At 44.8% G+C, this 17,964-nt stretch overlaps 1 protein-coding gene across 1 annotated transcript in view; it reads left to right on the forward strand.

Moving 5' to 3' along the window:
• Positions 1–2,166: 2,166 nt before the first annotated feature.
• tjap1 (tight junction associated protein 1 (peripheral)) overlaps positions 2,167–17,964 on the forward strand; it is a 182,982-nt gene continuing 167,184 nt past the window's right edge. The window contains 1 exon segment of the mRNA XM_056291823.1: positions 2,167–2,457. The gene's annotated coding sequence lies outside the window, so the exon portion shown is untranslated.

Here is a 17,964-nt window from a genome sequence, read left to right on the forward strand (position 1 = left end):
CAATGGAGCAACAAAGATAGAGACCGTGTGCGTGGCCCACTCTGCCGATCTGGGAAGAGTTCTTAATGGGGGATATGGTCGGTTGGCTGGGTAGCAGTCTCCCCGCGGTGCCACCCCATTCTAGTTTTCCCACTGGGGAGTGCTACGGCGTCGTGGTGCAGGGGCAGGGCAGTCACGGGCCTTGTGCCCCGCTTCTCCACAGCGGTAGCATGGATCACAAGGCGACCAAGGTCTGAAGGGTGGTTGGCGTCGTCCTGGTTGCTTTCGGCGTGGTGACGGACAAGCCTGAGGACAAGCAGACGACCCCTCTTTCGACGTCTCCTTCATCTGCGTGGACCTCAGCCTGACGCACTCGGGGACTTGGTTGGTTGTGTGGGGCCATCACAGCCTCCACCCTCTCTGCCTCTTCCAATACAGTCTTGAAGGCTGTAGGTGCCGTGATGCAGAGGTGCTCCTTCAACTTCTCTGGGGTGAGCCCCTGGATGAAGGCACTCAGGGCTAACTCGTCACGAGCTGCTGGATCAAATGTGGGGTAGCCACGATGTGCAAAGAAGTGCACGTCTGCTGCATAGGTTCCCAGGGTCTCGCCCTCTTGGCGGCGCCGGCGGGCCAGTCGGTCTCGCATGCTGTCAGTAGAGACCCGTTGACCAAAGCGTCGGTCTAAAGCAGCGGCCAGTGTCTCGTAATCCTGCTGTTCTGACGGCATAAGGTCGAGCAATACCTGCAGCGCATTCCCTTCGAGCGCCAGGGCAACATGAGCCGCAGTGTCTTGGGTGCTCCACTGGTTGTGACTTGCTACCAGTTTCACTTGAGCTAGGTATGGCTCCAGGGCTGTGATGCCCGCATACCGTGGGAGCTTGAAGATGCTTGGGGATGGCAGCATCACATTAGCAGGGGGTGCTGGGGTTGTAGTGACGTTGGTCAGCGAAGTGGTGACGGTGACGTAATGGCGGCGGCCGGCGGCGACATGGCGGCTGTTGATAGTGGATGGGCCGTGGCCGGCGATGAGACGGCGGTGGAGACAACGGCGGCCGGCGATGACATGGCGTCGGCGGCATGACGGCTGTTGAAATCAGAGTAGGCCGCGACTTCTCGGCGGCAGTTGCCGCCTCCGAATCGCTGAACCGGCCGGCCGTGTCGGGTCCTGAAGGACTGGGGGCGCTGGCTCCGTCCGCCCTTCCTCCGCGGGACACCTTCTTCCGAGCGGAGAGGCTCTATCCCCGGGAAAGCTCTTTTTCCAGACACTCGATGAAGTCCTCAATCTGCCGGAGTTCTACATCGAAGCTTCTTCTTGACGTTGCCATCTTCGATTTGGTTGCAATACCATTTCTGACACCAGAGTGGCGAACGTAGAAACAACGATAAAGGTAACTTTGCAGTCCCTTTATTGAACTCACACAGAAACAAGAACTTACCGAAATGTGACACAATACATGGTGCTCATCAACTCGAACAACAAAGTTGTTCAGGGTTTCAGTTACAAGGTTACACAACACAACAGAATGACAACTGCAATTACACCACAACAAATAGTAATCACATAAACACATAAAACCACATAAAACACTTACAAAACATTTAATAACAACTGACAATCTGCACGCAGTGCCTGATCGGTAAAACAGGACAATTGGCACAATTCTGACGTGGTAGCAACTTCGCTACAATATTTATAGAAACATAATAGGACCTCAGACTGATGAGGACGGTAATTCACCAGACAGTTATGTATTTACTGGTTTGCCGGTGTGTCTGTAGGTCATTTTGGTTATGGTCTATAGTTAACCCCCCACCCCACCCCCACAGAACCCAGATTATTCTGGTTAGATGCACAAAGACCAGCTGTCAGGTCAAGTAAAGTCCGCTTTTATTGTTCAAGCCTGATCACACAGAGGGTGTTTGACTTGGTACTCAGATGATAGGTAATAGAAGTGTAAAGGAAACAAAGTTACTTATCAAAAGTTGAATGCATATACAAAGTACAACTGTAAGTATGAGGGCAGTACTGTCACTCTTTCCGCGGACTGTTTCCTTGTTCGGAGCGGATGTAAAGTTTGGACGGACCGGATGTGGATTGTCATAAACCCACCTGCCGCGCGCGGAGGCTCACGTCAGGGCGCGCGTGCGTGGGGATTCCGGAGGATTACCCAGCGTGCCCCGCGGGAAGATGGCGATGGACGGGCAGCGATAGGCGATCAACTTTCCCCCTTCAAGGGAGACAAATCTACAAGTTACGGACAAAGTTGTGTCTGCTGGTTCCCCCCGCAGCCCGGCGGGTCTCCGGTTTGCATCAGTTCGGTTTATTTCTGGTCTTTTTTGTTTTTTTACCGGATCTTCTTGGTCTGAACCGCGGACTCCGTACTGAGGAAGACCGGAGTAAAGTTTATTCCGGCCCGTCTTCTCGTCCACACCGAGCCGGTCCAGCTCGCTCCCAACACCGCCACAAAACCAGAACAGGTAAGCCTCGCTGTGTTTCTGTTTACTTGGATTGTCGTATTTTCATGGTAAAGGTTGAGATATTGGACAATTAACAGTCCGGTCCTCCTTCCCAGAACTGGGCCACGTTCACCGCCGGAAAAACCAGCAGATCGGCGGAGAGAGCAAGCCCGTCCGTTTTATTATCAGCGAATAAATCCACCTTCAATGTGTTTATCTTGGTTTTGTCCCTCTGTCAGACATGATTCAGGGTTTTTCTGGATAGATAAATAATTAGTGTGTCCAGCTCGGTAAATCATTCAGAGAGTCGGACTTTGCCGCAGGCAGCCTGGGTCCAGTATTTAATAAATGTCCTTTTGTATTTTACTGGCCGTTAATGCGTCGGTTACCGCTACCGATCCCCGGTAAAATGACCGCATTACGGTCATTTCCTCTGGTGATGGATAGAAAATCTGTCGGGTCTTTTTGGCGACGTAAATCTGCTGTTTGTAGCGGCTTCGCTGTTTGTGGGCACCTGTCATTTTCTCTCGGCTGAAGGAAGCCGTGGTGTTCCCGACATCAATCCCTTCATGTGGGAAAATCAGATTTGCTCGGATTAATTTCAAGAATGAATCGTTAAACGTTGCTGGGAATGTGTGAGAAAATTCCGCCCAGTCTGGAGAATAATGCAGTTCGTAACACCGGCATAATACCCGTGTGTGTGTGTGTGTGTGTGTGTGTGTGTGTGTGTGTGTGTGTGTGTGTGTGTGTGTGTGTGTGTGAATGAAAAGGGTGCTGCTGGTGCTGCTGCTGCTGCTGCTGCTGCTGATGATGCGAGGCTTGCCAGCATCTCAGAGGAGCTGTGAATGGCAGTTTGAAGGAGGTACACGGTGAAATCTTTGTTTCACATTCACGTTAGCTTGAGCTGAAATGTTATTTTATGACACGAGGCTTTAGACCCTCCTCATGGCTCTGTCACATCTGCTCCCTCCAGCAGCCTGTCACTTAATGAGAGCTACATTTCTCTTTTTGGAGGGTTTCCACTGAGATGAAGGATTGGGGGGGGGGTCCACCTTTTCAGGAGAAACAGTTTAGACAGCAGGTTAAATTCTGAGGCGATACCTGTCCGTAGTGGAAGAGACTGAGCATAAAGTTTAGTTTAGAATTTAAGGATACACAGGCTTTGAGTAAACATGGCGTTGAGTTTCAATAAATCAGTTTGAAACTTGCATCACTTGGTTTAATGCTGTGAAACTGCCTTCACGTAGAATCTGAGTTGCATCTGATATTTTCTGCTTTTCTCTACTGTATTTTCCTCCTGTTTTATTAACATGTGTTTTGTTATGTGGTGAATTGTTCCGAGTTTTTTTTTAATAATTTGTGCAGAAAATGAATTCCTCCAGTCACGCTGTGTGGTGGTAAGAGAAAGTTGAGGTTGAAATATTGCACGTGATGGTGTCAGTGTCGTAATTACCAGTCTGACAGTGTGGGTTTTCTGAGTTACGACGTCTTGGGTCAGGCTGGTGGCCAAAAACTTGTGGAATCATCGTTGACTTTCAAATCAAACTGTGTCAGTTTTACAATTTGATTTGATTGACACGTGCATGTGCACACATGATGAACAAAACTGATTGATCAACTTCCTGTAATGTTCATTGTTACAACGCTGTTGCCACTGGAGGGGTTTGGATGGAAAGAGGACACGGTTGAGACAGTAACACAGGCTTTTATATAAAGTCAGTCAAGTCAGTCAGTCTCACTCCGCACGGGCCAGTGCGCTCTGATGCTCGTCTCTTCTTGCAGAGCTGCATTCAGCTCCCTTTTCTCTTTCTCTCATCCTGTGTTCCGCCCTGTCCTCGACAGTGTCCGCCCAGGACCCAGCTTCACTGCGGTATACAAGCACACCTGAGGCTGATCGCTAATCAGCCTCCCTACTAACAGAAACGTCTGGTCTCCCACGAACCACTGCTCCCTCTCTGGTTCCAGCTGACGTTAAACCGCACCCCACAACCATACTCATCCTCTCTTCTTCTTCTTCTTCTTCAGTTTGTCACAGCAGAGCAATCCTCAGTGTTTAATTTCTCTGCAGGAAGAACAGAAGCATCCAGAAACAGCCTTACTATCATTGTCCATTTTGATGTTTTATATATATACACTCACTGGCCACTTTATTTGGTATACCTTGCTAGTACCGGGTTGGACCCCCTTTTGCCTTCAGAACTGCCTTAATCCTTCGTGGCATAGATTCAACAAGGTACTGGAAACATTCCTCAGAGAGTTTGGTCCATATTGACATGATAGCATCACGCAGTTGCTGCAGATTTGTCGGCTGCACATCCATGATGCGAATCTCCCGGTCCACCACATCCCAAAGGTGCTCTATTGGATTGAGATCTGGTGACTGTGGAGGCCATTTGAGTACAGTGAACTCATTGTCATGTTCAAGAAACCAGTCTGAGATGATTCGAGCTTTATGACATGGCACGTTATCCTGCTGGAAGTAGCCATCAGAAGATGGGAACACTGTGGTCATAAAGGGATGGACATGGTCAGCAACAATACTCAGGTAGGCTGTGGCGTTGACACGATGCTCAATTGATACTAAGGGGCCCAAAGTGTGCCAAGAAAATATCCCCCACACCATTACACCACCACCACCAGCCTGAACCGTTGATACAAGACAGGATGGATCCATGCTTTCATGTTGTTGACGCCAAATTCTGACCCTACCATCCGAATGTCGCAGCAGAAATCGAGACTCATCAGACCAGGCAACGTTTTTCCAATCTTCTATTGTCCAATTTTGGTGAGCCTGTGCGAATTGTAGCCTCAGGTTCCTGTTCTTAGCTGACAGGAGTGGCACCCGGTGTGGTCTTCTGCTGCTGTAGCCCATTGCCTCAAGGTTCGACGTGATGTGCGTTCAGAGATGCTCTTCTGCATACCTCGGTTGTAATGAGTGGTTATTTGAGTTACTGTTGCCTTTCTGTCAGCTTGAACCAGTCTGGCCATTCTCCTCTGACCTCTGGCATCAACAAGGCATTTTCGCCCACAGAACTGCCGCTCACTGGATATTTTCTCTTTTTCGGACCATTCTCTGTAAACCCTAGAGATGGTTGTGCGTGAAAATCCCAGTAGATCAGCAGTTTCTGAAATACTCAGACCAGCCCGTCTGGCACCAACAACCATGCCACGTTCAAAGTCACTTAAATCACCTTTCTTCCCCATTCTGATGCTCGGTTTGAACTGCAGCAGATCGTCTTGACCATGTTTACATGCCTAAATGCATTGAGTTGCTGCCATGTGATTGGCTGATTAGAAATTTGCGTTAACGAGCAGTTGGACAGGTATGCCTAATAAAGTGGCCAGTGAGTGTGTGTATATATATATATATATTAGCATTTGATGAGTGCGCAACGCACGAAACAAGCTTGTACTGCGGTGTATTGAGAGGTTTTTTCCTACATCTCTATATATATAAATTATTATTATTATTATTTATTTATTTAAAGAGGAAAAGACTCATTGAGATTCAAAATCTCATACAAAAGTGTCCTGGCCAAGAAAGGCAGCAGCACAACTGACAGGTTTACAGACATACAAACATGTAACAATTCACAATAACCACCAACCAAAACCACTTAAACCCAATTTATGACCCCTGACCTTTAGGAGAAAGTTGTGAGGATGACCTGAAGACAACATAACTATTCATCGACTTCAGTTTGGCCTTCAATACAATGAACCCGGTCAATACTTTCAATAAACTGTTGGACATAAATATTCACCCCTGCATATGCTGCTGGATCTGGAGCTTCCTGTGGAGAAGGCAACCGAGGGTTAAGATGAATAACCTTTCGGGGCGTCCGGGTGGCGTTGCAGTCTATCCCGTTGCCTACCAACACGGGGATCGCCGGTTCGAATCCCCGTGTTACCTCCGGCTTGGTCGGGCGTCCCTACAGACACAATTGGCTGTGTCTGCGGGTGGGAAGCCGGGTGTGGGTATGTGTCCTGGCACTAATGCCTCCTCTGGTCGGTCGGGGCACCTGTTTGGGGGGGGGGGTGTAAATAGAAAAAAGATGAATAGCCTTTCATCTCGCCCTCAGCACAGACACCCCTCAGGGTTATGTCCTCTCACCCTGGCTCTTCTCCCTACACTAACCACTTCACGTCCCACCTCAGCTCAGTCACCAATCTTGAATATGCAGATGACACAACCGAAATTGGACTTAGAACCAACAACGAAAACTGATACTGTGAGCAGGGAACCCAAGCAGTCACTTGGTGCCTTAATAATAACCTCCAGCTCATAACATCTAAAACACAAGAACTCATTGTAGATTTCAGGCACAGCCCCTCCCCAAAACCCCCATGCACCTCTCAGGAGAACCCATAACCATCACTGACTCATTCATGTTTCTTGGCACACATATCAGCAACACACTCAGATAGAACATCAATGCAGTCCAGATTACCAGAGAAGCCCAGCAAAGACTGCTTTTACCTGACACCTCAAGAAATTCAAAGTAAAACAAAGCCTCCTCCTTTAGGTTTACAAAGCCGTCATTGAAAGCATACTCACCTCATCCATAACGGTTTTGTATGGCAGCAGACAGTCACCACACACAAAAAACTGCAGCGCATAGTCACTAAATCATCCAAGATTATTGGCATCCCCCTCCCATCAGTTGAATCATACATGACAAACACACAATCAAAAGAGCAAAAAAACAAACAAAAAAATCGCTGACCTCTCTCACCCTGCTCACCATCTCTTCCAGTCGATGCTCTCTAGGAGGCGCTATAGGTCCCTGCCCACCAAATCATCTGGTTTTGGGGACAGTTAATAAGGACTCTGAACACTTCTCACTAACCCTGACAGATGTACCTGCACTTAAAACTCTGGTATCAATCTTATATCAGTATCAATAAGTATTGTCGGTGAATTTTGTCTTGTGGCAGTGTGAATATTGTCTGTTGTGCTTGTTATTGTATCTAATGTTATGTTGATATCTGCCTATGTTTGGTGTTACTAACTAGCACTGTTGAATTGTGCTTCCCACCATGCAGTACCGAAAGCATATTCCACCGACCTCGGTTGTGTGGTCATTAATAAATGATTGATTGATAATGTCAGTTAGCAAGCAGAATTTCCGTGTCTGGTTTATATCTGTTAGACGCTTCTCCGCCTGACTGTTGGACAGTTTTTAGTCTGGATTTTATAACTGCTCATCATTAAAGCCAATGGGAAGTTAACGTTTCACAGTTGCTCTTTGAGGGTTGACTGGTATAATCCTGAGACCAGATGGAAAAGTCAATGAGTAAAAATTCTCTCAACTTAAACCGTTTACATGCTCTTGAAATGCTCAGTGACCAACAGTAGAAGACTGGTTGTACTGGTCAGCTCCCTTTAACCAAGAGTAGAAGACTGTAGTACTGGTCAGCACCCAGGTGTGGATGTGTGGACCTGTGTGACCCTGTGTGACTTTGAAGAAGGGGGTTGGGATGTGTGTGTGTGTGTGTGTGTGTGTGCAGGCACCACTCTGTTCAGTGTGTGTGGTTAGAACTGTGCAGAGAGAGACACAGTGAGCCTAGTGAAAAAAAGACCCTCTCTCCCTCTCTCTGAAGAAAAGGAAGCTCTCTCTCCCTCTTCTGATTGAGACGGTGAAAGAATGTACCCAGTCATTCCTTTCTCCCTAGGGACTTTCCAGTCCAGTCTCTCTCTCCCCTCTCTCGCTTTCTCCCTGTTTCACTTTGTCTCTCACTGCACTGCATGCTGGGAGGTTGGGTGGTGAATGTGAGATTGGCGTGGAGTTTGAATTGTTTGCTCTATTTTTTTTCTTCTGGATTTTCCCCTGTATTCATCATTTGTGCTATATGCATGATCAGGAAAACATTCTTACCACTTTTTTACCATGTGTTCAGTAGTTTTGTCGGGTTTTTTTTTCAGGAGGAATGGCATCCTCCGAGACACTGCCTCCATCCATCCATCCATCCATCCATCACGGGATTCAGATAGTCCTGCCAGAGATGGTGGAGGAGGTTTTGTTGGCTGTAGGAGAGCAAGTTGGGCATGGCAATCTACTGTTTGCTCCCAGGATGAACAAGGCTGTGGTGATACTTTTGAAGGAGGAGCATCATGTTATTGAGATGATTGAGAGTGGTGTAGTTATCAAGGATATCTATACTGCTGTTTCCCCATTGTTGGCTCCCTCTACCAGAATCACAGTGTTGGGTGTTCCGCCATTTATCTCCGATGAACTGTTGGAAAATGAGCTGTGGGGGTTTGGTAAATTTGCAATTGCGTTCGAAACTGTCAGTCTCAGATGTACAGATCCGAAGGTAAAACATGTTCAGTCACTCAGGAGACAGGTGTTTATGTTTTTGGACTCTCTGACAGAGTTTGGAGGGTTCCTTAGAGTTAAACATGGTTATGGCTTGTACATGGTGTATTCTAGTTCAGGGCAGTTGAAATGTTTGGAGTGTGGTGATGTCAGCTATAAGCAGTTCGCATATTCGCATAGAGAGCAAGCGGAGGCAAATACCGCTGGTGCTAACATCCCACCCACCAATAATGTCTCCAAGGTGGGGAGAGGAGAATGGAGTCAGTTGGAGGAACAGTCCGCTCCACCGGTTGTAGATGAGGAAATAGGCTCTCAGCCTCTGGCCTCGGAGCCGGGGGCAGAGCTTGCAGAAACACTCACAGTCGAACAGGTGGCTGCATCCAGCAGCTCAGCAGGGACTGAGGATGTGTTCAGTGGTGAGGGACAGAGTGTGAAGGGTGGAGGAAGGCCTACTGAAGGAAATACTGAGAGTTTGGAGGAGATAGCCAGTAGCTAGATAACAGGTGAGGCTGAGGACATGGATTACGATTCGGAGTCTGATAGTGTGTCAAAACCGCACCACAGATCTTTATTCTCTGGAGGACAAAATGTTTTTTGGATGAAACTTTTGAGAAGTCGGCAAAAGTAAAAGATTATTTTAATGATACAGAGAAGTTCATTAGGACTGTTGGTCATCTGCAGAAACTGGTTGGTTTTTCAGCTGCTTGATGAGAAAAAACATTTTCGACTTAAACGCATCACAGCCTTGAGAAAGGCAGCAAAATGGAAAACTAAGAAGGACAAAAGTTATGAAATAAATTATGATCGTGCATGACAGGGTGCTTTATTATTTTTTTTTCTGGCTCATGCCGGTCTGTTTTTATCTTTTTCTCTGTTCTACCCATCTCATGCAGTGGCTTGGGTTGGATCTCTTAACGTTAATGGTGGGAGGGACAGACGTAAGAGAGCTTTAGTGGCTGAGGTTGTGAAGCAGAAAGAGATAGATGTGGTTTTTCTGCAGGAAACTCATAGTGACCAAACTAATGAGATAGACTGGGGGTGGTGGAGGGAGAGGTCATATGTACTCAGCCGTGGCACCAACTTTAGAGAGGGGGGGGTAGCAGTGTTACTAACTAAAATAACTAATCCAAGAATTGTGTCATCTGTGGAGTAATGTCTTTATGCATGCTCAATAATCCAGGTAAGAAAATCAAAGAAGGGCGTCCGGGTAGCGAAGCAGTCTGTTCTGTTGCCTACCAACATGGGGATCGGCAGTTCGAATCCCCGTGTTACCTCCGGCTTGGCCGGCATCCCTGCAGACACAATTGGCCATGTCTGTGGGTGGGAAGCCGGATGTGGGTATGTGTCCTGGTCGCTGCATTAGCGCCTCCTCTGGTCAGTCGAGGCGCCTGTTGCCTGTTCAGGGGGGGACGGGGAACTTGGGGGGGGAACAGCGCGATCCTCCCACGTGCTGTGTCCCCCTGACGAAACTCCTCACTGTCAGATGAAAAGAAGCGGCTGGCGACTCCACATGTATTGGAGGAGGTATGTGGTAGTCTGCAGCCCTCTTCAGCTTGGCAGAGTGGGTGGAGCAGCGACCGGGATGGCTCGGAGAGTGGGGTAATTGGCCAGGTACAACTGGGGGAGAAAAGGGGGGGTCAAATAAGGTTGAATCAGTTCATCTGGATACGTTTATTGACAGATAATGTTTCATTACTCATCTAAGTGACCTCTTCAGTCAAAACTGGCTGCAGGTATCCCCACCCTTATAAACAATACAGTGGCATAACGACCGAAACCAATGATCAGTTTCATATGCAAATATGGGCATGACCATTAACTACAGTTTCAATGGCCATGTGTACTATTCACAGAGGATTTGGGAATGTTTGCAATCACAGCATTGTAAGATGGTGATAGATGTACTCTGAGCCCCCCCACCCTCGGTTAAGGGATGGTCATTCCCTCAACATAGATGGCCTTAACAAAGGCCTGTTTAATGTTGGATTTCTCCCCTTTCCTGGGCGCTGTGTCTAGGGGACGTTTTCAGCTCAGTGTTACAGCGTCCTGATGACTCCTAGTTTGTGGTCCAGTGGATGATGAGAGTCAAACCTTAAGTACTGTTCAGTATGTGTTGGTTTATGGTAAACATCAACAATCAAATGTCCCCCATCACCAATTGCAATTTCACAGTCTAAGAAGGCTAACCTGTAATTTTTCACATCCTCCCTGGTGAACTTGATGTGGTTGTCCACAGAGTTAATGTGGTCGGTGAAATGTGGTACATCATGAGATTTAATTTTAACCCATGTGTCGTCCACAAATCTGAACCAATGGCTAGGTGGTGTCCCTGGATAGGACACCATCATAACGACTGAAACCAACGACTAGTTTCATATACAAATATGAGTGTGACCATTAACTAGAGTTTCAATGGCCATGTGTACTGTTCACAGAGGATTTGGGAATGTTTGCAACTGTACTGTTTATAAGGGGTATGGATACCTGCAGTCAGTTTAGACTGAAGATGTCTCTTAGTTAAGTAATGAAACGTATCTGTCAATAAATATTGTATCCAGATGAACTGATTCAACCTTCTTTGACTGTTACGTGATCCACTCGGTGTAGGCGGAAGCCCCGGAGATATAGTCCGCTGTTGGGGGTGGATTCGCTGTGCTAGGTTTCAGTGAAACAAAAGGCAGCAGAACGTGCAAAGTCCTTGTTCATCCCATTGAGGACAATCGGCTCATCCATTTTGTTGGGTATGGAGCCGAGATTCGCCAGGTGAATCGCTGGGAGTGCAGATCAAAATCCCCACTGTCGGAGCCTCACCAACACACCAGCCCACTTCCCCCATCTGCGTCGCCTCCATGTCTCACAGAGAGCCACTGTTCCTCCAACTAAAATCTCCAAAACACTTTGTGGGTTTGTGAAAATCTATCTGGAGTTAACTGCCTAATGTTAAGCAGTTCTTCTCTAGTGTAAGTAATCGGGTTTGAATAATCAGACACATGGAGAATAAATAAAAACTAAAAAGGTATTAGAGAGGGCTGTAGCAAGGCTGCCATCCCCGGTGCCATCTTCATGACGTATAATTGTAACTGTAAATTGTAAGAAATACATTCGTGGTAGCTGTAGTGTGTGGACATTATTTGCACATTAACAATTTCAGGATCAATGTCCTTTATGTAAATGTGATCAATTATTCCCCTATTTTCTGTTGTGGTTACAATTTGACTGTAACCATGTTGTTGCATGACTTTTTCTATTGATTTCAGTACAAGTGTGTTATTAAAATCACCCATTATTTTTGTCGCCTTAAATTTGATTAAAATTACGAACTATAGTAGTCAGGGTTTTTTTTAATTGGCCAATTTTGTATGATGGCAGTCTATACAGCACTATGAAATTATGGTTCATAAGCTGAACATTAAACATGGCTTCCAAGTGACTACATAGCACATCTAGAATGTTACAAATAATGTGGTTTTTGTGATAGATGTGAACACCACCATGTTTTTGTTTCTGTAAACCAGAGAAGATTGCCATGTTGCTGTATGATTGAGACCTGACTTTATAATGAAATGTCCATCCCGGCATTGTAATATTAATATGTGGTGCATTGTGTTGTAACCATGTTTCTGTAATACAAATGATGTCAGCATCCAATATCCTGTGATCATGTTTTAGGTCTGTTATGTCTGCATCTAGACCGTAAATGTTATGTAAACAGACCTTCAGAGAAAAATTTGATCTTGTTAGTGGAGCCTCAGTATATTTTTCCATCTTCTATAAAGAAAGGTCAATATCAATTTTTGATATGGCAGTGGCTTTAAAATCTTGAATTATAAGCTTTTCTACGTATGTCACTCGGCTTCAGGCTACATATGCTTGGCCAGAGATTTTTTTTAAAAATGACACCACTGCTTTGACTAAAGTTAAGCCTTACCATTAAAGTATTGTGCAAGCCCAGGGTAGAATTTATGGAAATTACATCAAAACTACTTACTTATTTACCAAACTTTTTTTTTTTTTTTTGTGGATTCCACTGATCCAATTTACCTTTAATAACAAACTTTAACCACATGAATACAGCACAACCACTAAACATTATTTCCATAAGTTAACAATTACTTTAGGTAAAATCACTTTTGTTCATTATACATCTACATTACCTATCTAGCTACATTAAATATTTTATTTTAGGTGTCTACACATTTCTAATACTTCATTTGCCGTTTATGTATTTTTGCTAGATTAGAAAAATTACAACAAAAAAAAATACAATGACAGCTTCACCTTCAAACACCTGACAATTCACAAAACCTATTGGCCTTGTCATTGAAACTTTAACACTTCCTGTGTGACACTTCAAGACATGCATCCATACATCCATTATCCAAGCCGCTTATCCCAATTGGGGTTGCGGATGCTGGAGCCTATCCCAGTAGTCATTGGGCGGCAGGTGGGGAGACACCCTGGACAGGCTGCCAGACCACCACACCGACACATTCACACCCAGGGACAATTTAGTATGGCTGAATCACCTGACCTACATTTCTTTAGACTGTGGGAGAAAACTGGAGCACCCAGAGGAAACCCACGCAGGCACGGGGAGAACATGCAAATTCCACACAGAGGACGACCCAGGATGACCCCCCAAGGTTAGGCAACCCTGGGGTTCGAACCCAGGACCTTTTTGCTGTGAGGTGACCGCACTAATCACTGTGCCACCATGCCTCAAGACATGCATGTTAGGGTTAATACTCCTGCCTGTACCCCTGACCAAGGCAATGGAAAGAAGAACTGGAATTGGTTTCTGGGTGCTGCAGCTGCCCACTGCTCCTATACAATAGGGTGGATTAAATGCAGAGAACAATTTTCATTGTAGTCAATACAATGACAATAAAGTGGCTTTCTTTCTTCTTCTTTCTCATTATTGCACTTTCACCCTATACGTGTACCAATACAAATGATATATGGCACTCGTACTGCAGCTACTTAAACTCACTTTTCAACACCTTTAAACTCCTTCTTTAAGTGCCCCCCCCCCCCACTGTGCTGCTCTCAGCTTGCAGCTTGTATCAGCTCCATGGGCCTGCAGGTTCAACTTGCATGGACTCCGCGCTGCTGGGTGTGACTTGTACGGGGGGGGGGCTTTGACCCCGTTAATACCTGCCTGTAGGTCTAGTTGTTTTTTTTTTTTTCTCCCATCAGTAAATGTGGTACCGCAGAATACTTTGTAAATGTTATGTACGTGAAACTTTCCGGGAAGATATATAGGAGTGCACACGTCAGACACCAAAAAGGACACATGTCCACCAGCAGGTTGTGCTGTAATCAAGGTAAGGGCCTTTTGGCTAGTAACTCCACATTGTACATCGCACATTCAAAAACCTTAATAGCATGCTTTCCCTGAATTGAGCTGAATCTCGGAATGTAGGCCACTTTCATTCATGCTTATAATTTTTTTCTTCAAAATTGCGAAATATGCAAAATCTGCTTTTTTAAACTGCTCCTAGGCTGTATGTCTATGTATGAAACTTTGTGCCGTCATGATCAAATTTTATTATAAGAGTCTGATTTCATTGGTCATGTAGGTTAGCACATATATGGAATTTGACTCCAGTTTCATGGCTCTCTCAGTGTACTTAACATAGAAGACATAGAAGGTTAAGAGTTTGGCTAAATCAAAAAAATTGAAAATTATAAAGGAACAACGTCCTCTAGGTTGCAGTCAAAATAGGAAGTGTTGAATATCTCAGCAACAATCACTGCTATTTACACAAAACTCGGCTCAGTAGTTTCCCATGTTTCACTGAGGCTCTGTGCAAAATTTTCACCAGTCGGCCTCTAGGTTGCACTTTGACCAAAAATTGCTAAATATGCAAAACCTACTTTTTCAAACTTCTTGTTTTGTATATGTATGCATTCCCTGGAATGAGCTGACTCTTGAGATATTGCCCACGTCCTTTTCTGCCTATCAAGTTTATTTTTTTCAAAAAATTGCAAGATATGCGAAACCTTTTTTTCGAACTCCTCCTAGGCTGTAAGTCTGATCTGCATGAAACTTTGCACCTAGAATCTATGAACCCTTGTAATCAAAAGTTATTAAGAGTTTGAAAATCAAAAAATTTCGGAATTTATAAAGGAGCAACTTCCTCTAGGTTGCTGACAAAAAAGGAAGCATTGCATATCTCGGCAACAGTCAGTCCTATTTACACAAAATTGGGCTCAGTAGTTTCCCATGTCTCACTGAGGCTCTGTGCAAACTTTTCACCAATCGGCCATTAGGTAGAGCTTTTTCACAAAATTGGAAAATATGTAAAACCTACTTTTTCAAACTTGTGTTATGTTGTAAGTCCAATCAGCATAAAACTAACTCCCAAAAAACACAAAAGTTATAATGGAACAACTTCCTCTAGGTTGCAGTCAAAACAGGAAGTTTTGCATATCTCTGCAACAATCAGTGCTATTAACACGAAACTCGGCTTAATAGTTTCCCCAAGTCCCACTGAGGCTCATTGCAAAATTTGGCACCATCGGCCAGTAGGTGCCGCTTTTTCACAAAAGTGCGAAATATGCGAAACCTACTTTTGCATAGAATGTTGCAGGCCCTAGTTATCAATTAAGAAATCCACAGAAATACATTCATGGTAGCTGTAGTATGTGGACATTATTTGCACATTAAACTTTTTTAAGATCAGTGTCTCTTACGTAACTATAATCAATTACTGTCCTAGTTCCGGTTACAGTTTAACTGTAACCTTGTTGTTGCATGAAGTTTTCTATTGATTTTTAAACAAGTGCTTTGTCATTAAAATCACTCATTAATTATTTTGCCTCCTGAACGTTGATTAAAATGACAAACTACAGTAGTCAGGTTTTGTGAATACACCAATTTTATACAAAGTTATTCTAAAATGCTGCTTTTTTTAAATGTCAAATAATTGTCTTAATAGTTAATTAGGAGAACTTACTGCAGTCTTTCGACATGAAGAAAATTGCGTCGTGAAAATTCTGGTCAGTTTGAAACAAGAAGAAGGTGGGCGAGACTTTGCAATATACTTCTTACACCTTGTGTTTTAACTATGAAAAATTTCACCAACACTGGGGGGCATCTTCAAGCTGTTGTTGTAATAACTCTGAAAGAGTCCATGTACTTTGACACTGCATATTGTACACTGGGGAATTTACTGTGTAGTAGACGTGGAGGACTGCTGTAGGAGAGGAGTTGAAAAGACCGCTCTGACAAAACTAAGCTTTTTATAAGATGCAGATAAGCCAGCAGTTGGGTTAAAGTGACCTAGCCACTGGGTAGGTACCCAGTGGCAGCTACACGGTAGTTGTGAAAGAGAGGAGGATGGTTTTCAATTGTCACTGAGAATGACCCAGCAGCTGGGCTGCACAGAAACTACCCACTACCATGGAAAATTAGTTCAACAGGCTCAACCCAGTGTTTGGGTAGGTAAAATAACCCAGCAAATCGAGCAGAAACAAACAAGACCAGTTTGCTCAGTCTACTAGAGAGGGATGGAAAGTGTGATTTTTAAACTATAGGAACCTCTAGTAAAAAGGTTTGCAATCTGAAATGGCACTTAAATTGATTCCGGATTTTGAGTTATCTCTACTAAAATGTTTTTGCAGTATTCTGAGCAGGCTGAACCACTAGGGATGTAAACCAACAGCCAGTGAAGATGGAAAATGCTTCCAACCACAACCAATACTGAAGTTAATAGAAGTTAAAATTTAGTAGGGCCATGCCCCCCAACCACTTTGGTCTCTGCAGGCATTCTTTGTGGATTCTTGGATTCTTTTTATCACAAATAAACCTGAGATAATCCAGTCAAGTTTTCGAAAAACTTATTTTGGAATAAAGCTAGGAGTGCAATGATATAGGAAGGCAAATTTAGGCAGAATATTCATTTCCCTCCGCCCCTTTTTCTCTCCAGTTGTATCCGGCCAATTACCCTACTCTTCCAAGCTGTCCTGGTCGCTACTCCACCCCCTCTGCTGAGCTGGGCAGGGCTGCAGACTACCACATGCTTCCTTCAATACATGTGGAGTTGCCAGCCGCTTCTTTTCACCTGACAGTGAAGCCTTTCGCCAAAGGCACGTAACACGTGGGAGGGTCACGCTAGTCCCCCCAGTTCCCCCTCGCCCCCAAACAGGTGCCCCAACCGACCAGAGGAGGCGCTAGTGCAGCGACCAGGACACATACCCACATCCGGCTTCCCACCTGCAGACACAGCCAATTATATCTGTAGGGACGCCCGACCAAGATGGCGGTAACATGAGGATTCGAACCGGTGATCCCCGTGTTGGTAGGCAACGGAATAGACTGCCATGCTACCCGGACACAGGCAGAATATTCATTTTAATCGAATTAATTCGACCAACTAGAGATAAAGAGAGTAATGACCATCACTGTCTTGCTGTACTCGAGTGAGGAGGTAAAATACACTTGTAAAGATTCTTAAATTTGTCAGTGATGTTCGCCTCTGTAGCCAGATGGTTACAGTGCATACCACCTGGCCACATGGACATAACCATCGCCGGTTCGATTCCAGCTGGTGACCTTTGTTTGTCATACCCCCCAATCTCTCTCTCTCCCATTTCCTGTCTGCCTCTTCACTTTGGTTTTCTGTAAATGTAAAAAAATTAAAAAATTGCCAGTGACTTGGACCACCAAGTACGTGAAATCATCCAGAACTATCCCAAATGGTATTGTATGACGTGGGTATTTGCGAGCTATAGCTCTATCATCCAACTTTCTATCTCTGTCACTTCTCTATCATCAAACACTATTCTATATATGTCACTTCTCTGTCATCCATCATCATTTTATCTTTTCTATAATCCATCATCATTCTATCTTACTTCTCATTCATCCATCATCATTCCATCTCTCTGTCCGTCACTTGTCTATCGTCAGTCATCATCATTCTATCTATGTCACTTCTCTGTCTTCCATCATCATTCTATCTCTGTTACTTCTCTGTCATCCATCTTTATTCTATATCTGTCACTTCTCTGTCAGCCATCATAATTCTATCTCCCCATCTCTTCTCTATCATCCATCATCATTTTTCTGTCTCTTCTCTATCATCCATCATCTTTCTATCTCTGTCACTTCTCTATCATCCATCATCTTTCTATCTCTCTGTCACTTCTCTATCATCCAACACTATTCTATAGCTGTCACATCTCTGTCATCCATCATAATTCT

Source organism: Lampris incognitus, chromosome 13 (genome assembly GCF_029633865.1).
Source record: "Lampris incognitus isolate fLamInc1 chromosome 13, fLamInc1.hap2, whole genome shotgun sequence".
In the NCBI taxonomy this organism is placed as follows: domain Eukaryota; kingdom Metazoa; phylum Chordata; class Actinopteri; order Lampriformes; family Lampridae; genus Lampris; species Lampris incognitus.